Here is an 11,100-nt window from a genome sequence, read left to right as displayed (position 1 = left end):
TCACAGTTTTCATCACTTCAACAATTAAGACGTTCAATAAAGAGTTATTACAAATTTAAACGTTCCATCCATCCACAATACCAGCAAACACTTCGAAACTATTATCACAACCTCGAAAATAAAACGCGAACCAAAACAGTAAACATATATTTCACGCGGCTCGCATTAAATCATTCTTCTTTGACATGAATATTGGCTATTTGTTCAATATGAATTTTGACAGTTTTATGGAGGAAAACACAGCGATTATATCATTAGACCGAACGAATTATTTTGTAATGCGATAGCGGATAGCGCAAACATGCGAGGGTGGCTGTTTGAATGAAGGATGAATAATGATCCTGGGTTTCAATTTATTAATTACAAGACCCTCGCCCAGCTAAGCTTTGTACGTGATAGAAAGTATATTATATTAGTACTTTTATCTCCATTTTAATAGTTAGAGACCATAGTATTTTCTTGTGTTTGGTTTTACGCGAGTATTATACATTTAGAAATTAAAAACTTTTCAACGGATTTTAAACGCGATTTATTCATTAGTCTCCCCGTGACCACGCTCGCTGTAAAGTGTTCGAAACGTCGGGTTAATAATATAATGAATAAATCGTGTTTAAAATCCGTTGAAAAGTTTTTAATTTCTAAAAGTTAGAGACCATGTTGGATAGGATATATAACACAGGATTTATTTAAGATAGAGAGATATAACTTTATTTGCACCAATATAAGATATAATATGAGAACAAATACAAAAGGACACAACACACGATTACGCACAAATAGGCGGCCTTAACGCTAAGATAGCGATCTCTTCCAGGCAACCTTAGCCGAGAATTAGAGTTTACGAGCTATAAGAGAATAATGGTTATACAACACCAGATTTATTAAAAAAAATCAGATTAGTTTTAGTTATTTAAGATTAGTTTTGTTTACTTCTCTTCCCCTTTGAAACTTTGTGGTTCCTAAATTGGGTCTTGGAGATGGTGATCGCTTACCACCACGAGCCACCAGCTCGGTTGCCCGTTCTGACATAAAAAGACCTTTTACCCATTTGGCCTTCGATTGTTGACCTAAAACTATGCTAATATGTAAAGCCAAACAGTTTGTTTTTGTTTGTATAGGCTAATCCCTGGAATTTAATCGGATTTATAAAATTCTCTTGACATTGGGTATTCTTATATACATGTTTTGCAATCATTTTCTTTATTATATTGTTATTATGGTCGCTTCCTTCCCTATGTTTGCTTCATCATTATCAGCATTCAATTGTCCAGTGATGGATGAAGGTCTATGGTATACCACTTAGTCTGAACTCATGGAATCCTTAAAAAAGCACAATGGGTTTTGATGTGGGTTTTAAATTGATATTGGTATTCGAGAAGGTTTATATAGTGTAGATCTCTTGCATTAAATTAAATACTTTTTAACGGATTTTAAACGCGATTTATTCATTATAACCCGAACACTTATAATGACGTCGTCGAAACGTCGGGTTAAAATGCGCGTAATCGAAAAGAAAATCCTAGACAACTATCATTTACTACTTTAAGTCCCGATCAAAGACAAACAAAGAACTTTAGTTCTTTGTTTGTTTCATCTTATACCTCCATGTCCTTTAGGAGATGAAGGTAGAAGATGCTGGCTGTTCCTAATAATTACATAAATGAGAAGTTTGTGGGCGTAAATGGATTGATATTTTGTAATTTTTAACAAAAAGCAAGACGATGGGATTTGCATAGCATGTGCTATAAAAATAAACTAAATACAAGATACAGATTGCATCAGGCTACTTTTCAGCGAAATTCTAGGTGGGTGAAGGCGAGAGTTACACCTCATTGGAAACTATTCTACATGCGGTATCAAATGGACTGGCTTTTTTTTCTGCAGTGGTAGCTTACTAACTTCAAACGAAAGTTTAAATCTCTACACATTATACCCATCACCACTGCTCGAAACAGCGAAAGAAAATATGGGGCCGCAACCGACATGTCCAAGAATTAAAAGTTCGACGACATGTGGTGGATTATGGTCTGAACGCACATAGGACGCCTGTGTCTCTGCAGGGCTGATGATGATGAAAGTGGGAATATTCATAAAGCACATACTACTTTTTTATGTCACAGTCGGCAATGGAGCTGGTGGGGCGCCTGATGGTAAGCGCTACCACCGCCCATGAACATTTAGAGATGCGTTAGATCGATTGCAGACCTTACAGCTTTACAATTGGTTTGGCGACTTCAATTTGGAAAGAGATTAAGAAAGAATTTACGAGAGGAATAAAGGAAAGGACTGATAAGGATAGGAAAGGAATATGGCCTCCGGCTTCTCCTATTCAGCGAACTAAACACAGCAGTGTGCTATTTCACGCCGGTCTTTTGTAGGGGTATGGTACTCCGGTGCGAGCTAGCCCAATTCGTGCTGAAACGTGCTCGACTACCACATACAACCTACCTTTGTACTAAATCAACATTAAAGCTATCACTTTCCTTAATTTGACGCTGATTCTGTATATTCTTCACGCCCATAATTTTAATGGCCCTATAAAATTACGTAATGTTTATTTCTTTTACGACGTTATAAGGACTTAAGGTCAACGTAATAAAATATTAATGACTGGTAAAATAATGTAGGTTATTGGAATTTGTGGAAATTAAGAAGCTACAGAATTATAATGGATTTCTCGTAGCATAGAAATGTAGTTATCAGCAATTCTCAATAAATGTAATTCAGTAAATAATGAATCAATGTATGAATGAAAATTCTTTATTATGTACAAACACAAATAATATATAGGCAAACAAACATCTTTAAATAATTAGCAAAAGGCAGCCTTATCGCTAGGTAGCGATCTCTACCAGGCGTCCCTAACAATACAGGAATAAAAATATCCAACTGATAACTCCATAATAATGAATAAGAAGCAAAAATTACATTCTGTCGAAATATATATAATCCAGAGGTGACTGACTGACATAGGGATCTATCAACGCACAGCCCAAACCAGTGGACGGATCGGGCTGAAATTTGGCATGCAGATAGATATTATGACGTAGGCATCCGCTAAGAAAGGATTTTGATAAATTCTAACCCCAAGGGGATAAAATAGAGGATGAAACTTTGTCCCATGAAAATTTATGAAGAACGCGCGGGTGAAGCTGCGGGCAACAGCTAGTCATCTATATAAAAATAAAAAATAATCTTCGCTAATCTTGCTAAGTGCATAAAACGAAAACGGCTCAACCAATTCAGGGTGTTTTTAACGTTTTTGTTAAGACAAGGTTCTTATGGAGACAAAAAATATATTACGAATAAAGCTTGGGTGGACACATTTTTTTACTGAGTGAACCGATGCTTTTGATATATGAAAGCTAGTGCCTGAAAAGCCATAAAATAATACTCATTAAGAAAACTAAGTTGTGATTGTTCACATTAAACTTTGAAACGGTATGACCGATTTTTACAGGATATTAACTGGTAGATAGCTGACGATCTAGCTATGCAATATAATATGTAACTATATAAAAATACCTTCTACTTTTGAGGAACTCAAGTATAACCTTGCAAAAATGTTTTAATGAGAAATAAATTATAGGCGTCAGCTAGTTTCAGAATTTCTCCCGCGAGACGTAAATATTAATTTGAGATAAAAATTTGAGAGATTTATGAGGACTCTTGTCAGCATTGCCTTATAAAATAAGACATAATTGAATATCGGGTTATTTCGAAGTTTCGTATCCAATAACTCATGCTTTAAACGTTATAACAATAAATGCTGTAAGCCCATATTGGCTTGTACAACTAACAAACAGACATACAACAATTACTTTTAACAAAAAGCTACGCAGCCCTCAAATTTAAGAGCTACACGAAATAATGCTTATGTGCCTTTGGAACGCATTTACACACACACACTCACACACATTTATTATAATTATATGACTCACACGATAATTACAGTTTGTATTTTTGGGGGGGGGGGGATTCCCCCCTACCTACCTGATTAGGTAGCTCGTAATTATAAAAAAAAACATACAGAACAATTTAAACCTACTTCAATTGCAAACGGCCAAACATCGATATATACTCCAAATACTATAATTTTTTAACGTTAACGGTAAATTCAAAAACTATATTAAAAATGTATTAGTTCAGAGAACCTAATATAGCATTAATGAATATATGGAAGATGACAATCCATGGAATGTTGTTGCTTAAAAACCACAGGTCTGTTCATTGGCATCATTGTTATGTGCATTTTACATATTATGTAGAATTAAAATTTAAATATTTATATTATTTTAAAAGAGTAACTACATCTTCTTCTTCTTCTTGCCTGCTCTTCTCTGTAACTGCCTTCCGAAACGGTGGTAAATGTTATAACTGTGTAATATTATAGCTATTCAAGTGCTTCTATAAGAAGTCCAGTTGAATGAATAAATGATTGAGTTTGAGTTGAAACGATAACAATACATTCTCTCAAAAAACCATACAACCTGCTCTTCTGAGCAATTTTATTTTAATATCGTGAGGGCTTCTCGTCGGAATAAAACGCAATTCCCAATCAGTGGGAGGTAATACTTATTATTGGTATTTATTGCTTTCATTTGTGTTTCCTTTGTAAGAGCAGTCTAGTCGTAAATTAGATTAACAAAACAATTAACAATATGTAATTCTATAATCACTAAATAGTATTAAGTCGCTTCCCGTGTCTATCCCTATCTATGCTTAGATCTTTAAAACTACGCAACAGATTTTGATGGGGTTTTTAATATTTTTTACACTACTAACAAATCGTGGTGAAATAAATTGTCGTGGTACATACTTTCATCCTCTATTTTAGCCCCTTAGGGGTTAAATTTTTCGCAATAATTTTTAAGCGAATATCTACATCATAGTGGCTATCTGTATGTCAAATCACCTTTGCGTTTTATATATTTCTAGCAGCAACACGCGGTTTCACCCGTGTGAGTCTGTATCCCGTAGGAATATAGGAATAAAAAGTTGCCTTTGTATTATTCCAGTTGTCCAGCTATCTACATACCAAATTTCATTGCAATCGGTTTAGTAATTTTTGCGTGAAAGAGTAACAAACATAATATTTATACGCATTTATAATATTAGTAGGACGATATGCTTAGACTTCAATAGTATGTTATCTGAGCTTAGACGAGTTACAAAGTTATTATACTATGTGTATGTTCATAGTCACGCTACGCCACGCTGACTGTCGGTGCTGACAAGTGACAGTTGAATGTGTGAACCTCTATAAAGCGTGTGCGGCGCATAGAGGTTATTTTAAAACTAAAAGCAGACATTTACATTAACTGCTTATTAGTTACTTTAATTAAAATAAAATTCGGCAATTTATAAGCGTTATTACTTAAATAGAAATTAGATACTTAAATAGAAATTAAAAACTTAGAATTTTTAATACTGTTCTATAAAAGAGTTTTTAATAATTTTTATAAAATTACTGACTTTAACAACAATAGTAATAAAACGTGAACTTTTAATATTAATTAATTGATAAAATATTAGCAAACACGCAATTTCATTAAATACCCACAAATTACGTTATTCCACCAAATGAACATCGAATATATGTATTCCTTAATAATCTCATCACTCGCCACTTTTTGAAACATTCCGCTTGAAAAATTAGCACTTTCCCTTGAATTATTGCCGCCATCTATTTTACCAGGACGCATTTATCGCGTCAGCCACTCACAATTCTCACTTTTCAATAAAAGCTATAAAAGTGACGAAATCTCTAAGGATTTTGGACGTAGATGAGATTGTAGGCCGGATTTCGAATGGGGCTCATGTCAATTGAAGCCGCTCGTAAGTCTGGTTCTGCAGGAACAAACAAACTCACCATCTTCTTTTTGGGAATTTTTCCCAGGAACAGACAAGGAACTTTACATTCATGTATTGGAGATTTATCAATTTGCTAAAGAGTTAGTTTAGAACCAGAAAAAGGACTATATATACAGAAATCCCACAGGATCGGGAACTACGAAGGATATACGGGCTTCTTTTCTTTCGATAACGCATAAAAAGCTATTAGCTATAGAACATATTTTGTTATAAGTTACGTATATTATTTATATGGGACAAATTGGGGGTACCTACGACACCCTGACAGTAAATCGGTGTGAAATAGTAGCATGCTATTGCGACTATAATGGGTGGGGCTTTTCCTCATCCTTCCCAGTCCTTTCCTTGCTTACCTTCGTCAATCCTTTCTTTATCTCATACCACTTCGGCAATCCATGTGCAGATTCTTTGCAGACCGTACGCCTCTCCAAATGTTCATGGGTGGTGGTATCGCTTACCATCAGGCGACCCACCAGCTCTTTTGCGGATGATAACATAAAAATATATAACCCTCATAGGAGGCCTGTGTCCCAGCAGTGGGAACATATATCGGCTTATGATGATTAACATAAAATATATATATCACATTGTTACATTATAAAATAAGATATATTTAAATTGTTCAACACATTGTATGCTTCTTGTGTAAATGTCGCCTGTACATTTGTTATCTAGAGAGGCACTTTGCATTGCAATGTTTGCGTAATAAAGTATGACAAAAATAGAATAAATTAAGTAGGTCATTTTTAACTGACATCCCAAAGAAGGTTATCAATTATAAGGTAGCCTTTTTTGTGATATAAAGTAATCATACACCTTCTTACAGCCTAAATTAATAAATAATTTCCGTCAAACTCAAATCAAATTTTTTCCTTAATTTATAGGAATTTCATCTAATTTTTGCATTAATTTTCTTGTCCTATTCTCCAAAGGTTTTATATTATGTCCTTCCTGGCTGGAATATACACCGTAAAATATTCTTTTTTCATTTCGATCTATCAGTCCAGACTAGGTAGGAATAAGTACTACGCATCAATAGTTTTTGATATCACGTTAAAGAAACCAGTCACAGAACAACGTCTTTAAATATTTGTACACATAACAATAGGGCATTGGGAATATTTGCACCGATCCTGAAAGGCTGCGTTTAAATACCAATAATTTTATGTATTGAATTTAGCTTCAGTTGTCATTATGTATGGGTAATTTTTATGTCATAACGGGCAGCTGAGTTGGTGACTCGCCCCATCGGGCGAGTCCACCACCGGCCATGAACATTCGCAGAGGTAGTGCCTCTCTCTGCGTTTAAGGGTAAGGGATAAGGATTTATGACTGGAATGAAGGAATGGACTGGGAAGGGCGAGGAAAAGGAGCTTTCGCTATATAATACAATGACATCAGGTGAATCTTATAGAGGGTCTCTTCACGACGATTTTTCAATACAATATTTTTACGTCGCTTCTTTATTTACATCGGAAATTGATTTAATATTGACAAATTTTAGTCAGAAGATTCACTAGTGGACCACAACAATGAGCGGAAGTGAGCCAATCGCTCTCGGCGTCGCGAAATCAAAATAAATGAAATCGAGATTTATTAGCCGTTACATAACACTAAGAAAAGATAGAAATTTTTAAATAATAGAAAAAATTCTATCACGAATCGGGATTCGAACAAAATTTGACAAACCACTGGTTTTTGAAAAATACAAATGTTCTATCTCATTATAATCTCATCGTTTTACCTGCAGACAATACTGCTAAAGCTAGTATATCTATAGACTATGTGTTATTTTCGTACATAACCTGCCAACTATGCCAAATGTCATCAAAATTTGTTCAGCAAATTCGGCACAATGGCGTTATAAACAACCATATATCTAAAAATTTCTTGTGTTTGATTTTACGCAAGTATTTTATATTTAGAAATTAAAGATTTCTAACGGATTTAAACGCGATTTACTCATTATATTATTAACCCGACGTTTCGAACACTTTACAGCGAGCGTGGTCACGGGTAGACTAGTCTCGAGTAATAACATAATGCGTTACGTTATAATATAACTAGCTGCACCCGGCAAACGCTGTTCTGCCTTACTCTTATCGTTTAGTGGTATGAAAAATAGATGTTAGCCGATTCTCAGACCTACCCAATATGCTTACCAAATTTCAGAGGAATCGATCAAGCCGTTTCGGAGGAGTATAGAGACTAACATTGTGACACAAGAATTTTATATATAAGATATTACGCGAAATAATATAATAAATAAATCGCGTTTAAAATCCGTTAAAAAGACTTCAACTTCTTAACCATATATCTATAAATAGGCGGGATTCGAACCCGCGTCATTCGCCGTACCGTAGCAACGCCTAACCTCTCGGCCACCCGTGATCCCGCCTCAGCAATCGAATTTCTTATACTTTTTCGGTTTCATGACCTAAGAGGTATCCCAATCTATTCCTTACAATATTTGTCATTTATAAAGCATTTGAATGCTATATATATTTAATAACCTACTAATTCTACTTTCTGCTAATAATATCATAAATGCGAAAGTTTGTAAGGATGTGTGTGCGTTTGTTGCTCTTTCACGCAATAACTACAGAACCGATTGCAATAAAATTTGGTACGTAGACAGCTGGAAAACTGGAATAACACATAGGCTAATTTTTATCCCGATATTCTTACGGGATACGTACTTACGCGGGTGAAACCGCGGGGCGCAGCTAGTCTTTTATAAAGCATTTGAATGCTAGAAAACTAAAAAATTAAACCATATTATATCTACCAAACCATCTAAACTATTGCAATTGCGCAAGTAAAACAAAACTCAGTCTATTTATTAAGCAGTCGTTTTATGAAAATACTGCATATTTCAGAGCTTCATAAGGTCGTTATTTCCGTAATAACGATCCGTAATATGTGGTTATTTTTCACACACACACACACACACACTTTAGTTATTTTTATTTTATTTTTTTTGTTTGTATTTATAGCACTATTTCCTTTATTTTTTTTTTGTATTTTGTTTGTATGTGTGCATATGGTTGAGAAATAAACTTATTTTCTTATTTTTTTATTTTTATATTCTTTCCATTGTACTGTTTAAATCGATCAGTGAAACAGATGTACATCATCTGCCCCATACCCCACTAGGGGACACGGGACTTCACACTTCACTTTATATTCTTTGATCAGGATACATGCAGTCAAATTGCTATGTTGCTGGATTGAGTTTTTAATATACCAAATTCAAAAATCTAAAACGTATATTCAGATCCTTTCAGACGTTCTCATCTGTGACTAGTGGTTCGCCACAGCATCGCTCATCACGCTTCACACTAATATGAATGCGAAAGTTTGTTCGTTTGGATGTTTGTCCGTCGATCACGCTGAAACTAATGAATGGATTTTGATAAAATTTTATATACAGGGTATGAGCAGACTTAGGTGATAGGATTTTTGTTCCGATTAAATGCTCCCTAGAAATAACTTAATAATTTGTAAATGTCCCAATTCCACGCGGGCAAAGCCGCGGGCGGAAGCTTGTGGCACATATATAGCCCATAGCACTTAGGAATAACGTAAATATCCAAAGGTGAAAGAAGTTTAGAATTTGGACCAGTAGTTTCTAAGATTAGTGCGCTTAAACAAACAAATTTTTCAGGTTAATATTATTAGTGTAGATGTAAGTAACACGACTATCTTTATTGCATGTAACTTAAATCAAACAAAATAAAGGCGTAATTGAGAGTAATGTCGAAATAAAACAGTCCTATAATAATACCAATAAAACTACTGTAATTAAGTGCCTATCCTGTGGCTTTTAGAAATAATACGAAGGGTCTAGCAATAAATAAAATTGTGTGAACTCTTCTAAAGCATCACTAAATGCTAGTATTATTTATAAAATATATATATATTAATATATACTTACCAAGAGTAGAGTAAAAAATCTCCAATATTATTTATATAATCTCCTTCAGTAAAACTTCAATAAAAACAACACATTACAAATAGCGATCCACAATTTTATTTTACACAATTTAAATTACAATCAAACAAATTCGAAATTTAAAAACAATAATGTCAGGATTATAGAAAAATAATGGCGTTCGATTTATTCCCGCCGCTCGTTCCAATTTCCCGCGCAAAAGACAAGCGAACGTTAGTCAGCCTACCGCACGACTGCCATACGGAGGTTTCGGACATCCCAATTCGGATTGTGGACTGATATTTTGATATCAGCACCGGTTACTGTTAGTATTCTTTGATCACAATTCTCTGCATACGAAACGAATATACACGTGGAAAGAAAAGAGGTCTCATGTTTAATTTTTAGTTTTTATAGCATTGAAATGCTTTATAAATTAGAAATTTTGAAAGAATAGAACAGGTCTCATGTTGTTGATTTTTTTTTTCTTGTTAAAAAGCTGTTTGCCTTCCTTATACATGTTACAAATATTAGCTATAATATTCAAAAGTAACATGTTCTACACCAGGCGAGCGTGCATAAAAAAAATATTTTTCAATTAACGTATAACGTAATAAAAAGACGTGATATACTTATACCGTTTTAAGCAGTGATGCGTATGCCGTTTTGAGCAGGAAAGCGAAACTAAAATAGATTTTTGATTCAATCCTACACAAACCTTCATAACTAAAAACACAGCAAGGAAAACAAAAAGGATGAGATGATAAAGTATTGCTACGCAGGTTGGAAATTTGGAACATTGTGACGTTAGATGCGTTACTGCTTTTGTCTGCACGTATCGCGACGGAATGTTCCAACGAATCTACATTACTGAAATATCGCTTTCCGCTGTCTTTGTATCTGTATGCTTAGATCTTTAAAATTGCTAAACAGATTGGTGGGGTTTTTATTTGGATAGAGTGAATCGGGTTGAATATAAACCTTCGTCCAGAAAAAAAGGGTTATACTCCGAAATTAATGCGCGCGAAGACGCGGGCAAATTTTTTAATTTATTCATAACGTAACGTATAATGAAAGGTACCACACCCCCCCCACACCCCCCACAGAGGATAGCGTGAAATAGTAGCAAGCTAACAGTAGACCTCACCGAAAAACAATTTCGTTTGATGCGTCGGGGAACCAGACGCCAATTTCCTTTTCCTCACTCTTCCCAGTCTTTTCCTTTATTACCGTCGCAAATTCTTTCAATATCCTTTGCAATTGTTATATGTCAACTGGTTTTTTATGTTTCT

At 34.6% G+C, this 11,100-nt stretch overlaps 1 protein-coding gene across 1 annotated transcript in view; it reads right to left on the bottom strand.

Moving 5' to 3' along the window:
* LOC119837006 (orexin receptor type 1-like) overlaps positions 1-10,050 on the bottom strand; it is a 57,378-nt gene extending 47,328 nt beyond the window's left edge. Inside the window, exon 1 of the mRNA XM_038362484.1 lies at positions 9,812-10,050. The gene's annotated coding sequence lies outside the window, so the exon portion shown is untranslated. The remainder of the gene's footprint in view (positions 1-9,811) is intronic.
* Between the last annotated feature and the right edge of the window lie 1,050 nt (positions 10,051-11,100).

Source organism: Zerene cesonia, chromosome 26, assembly GCF_012273895.1.
Source record: "Zerene cesonia ecotype Mississippi chromosome 26, Zerene_cesonia_1.1, whole genome shotgun sequence".
Lineage (NCBI taxonomy): Eukaryota > Metazoa > Arthropoda > Insecta > Lepidoptera > Pieridae > Zerene > Zerene cesonia.
The sequence above is the reverse complement of the archived record's forward strand: the minus strand, read 5'-3'. Positions and strand labels throughout refer to the sequence as shown.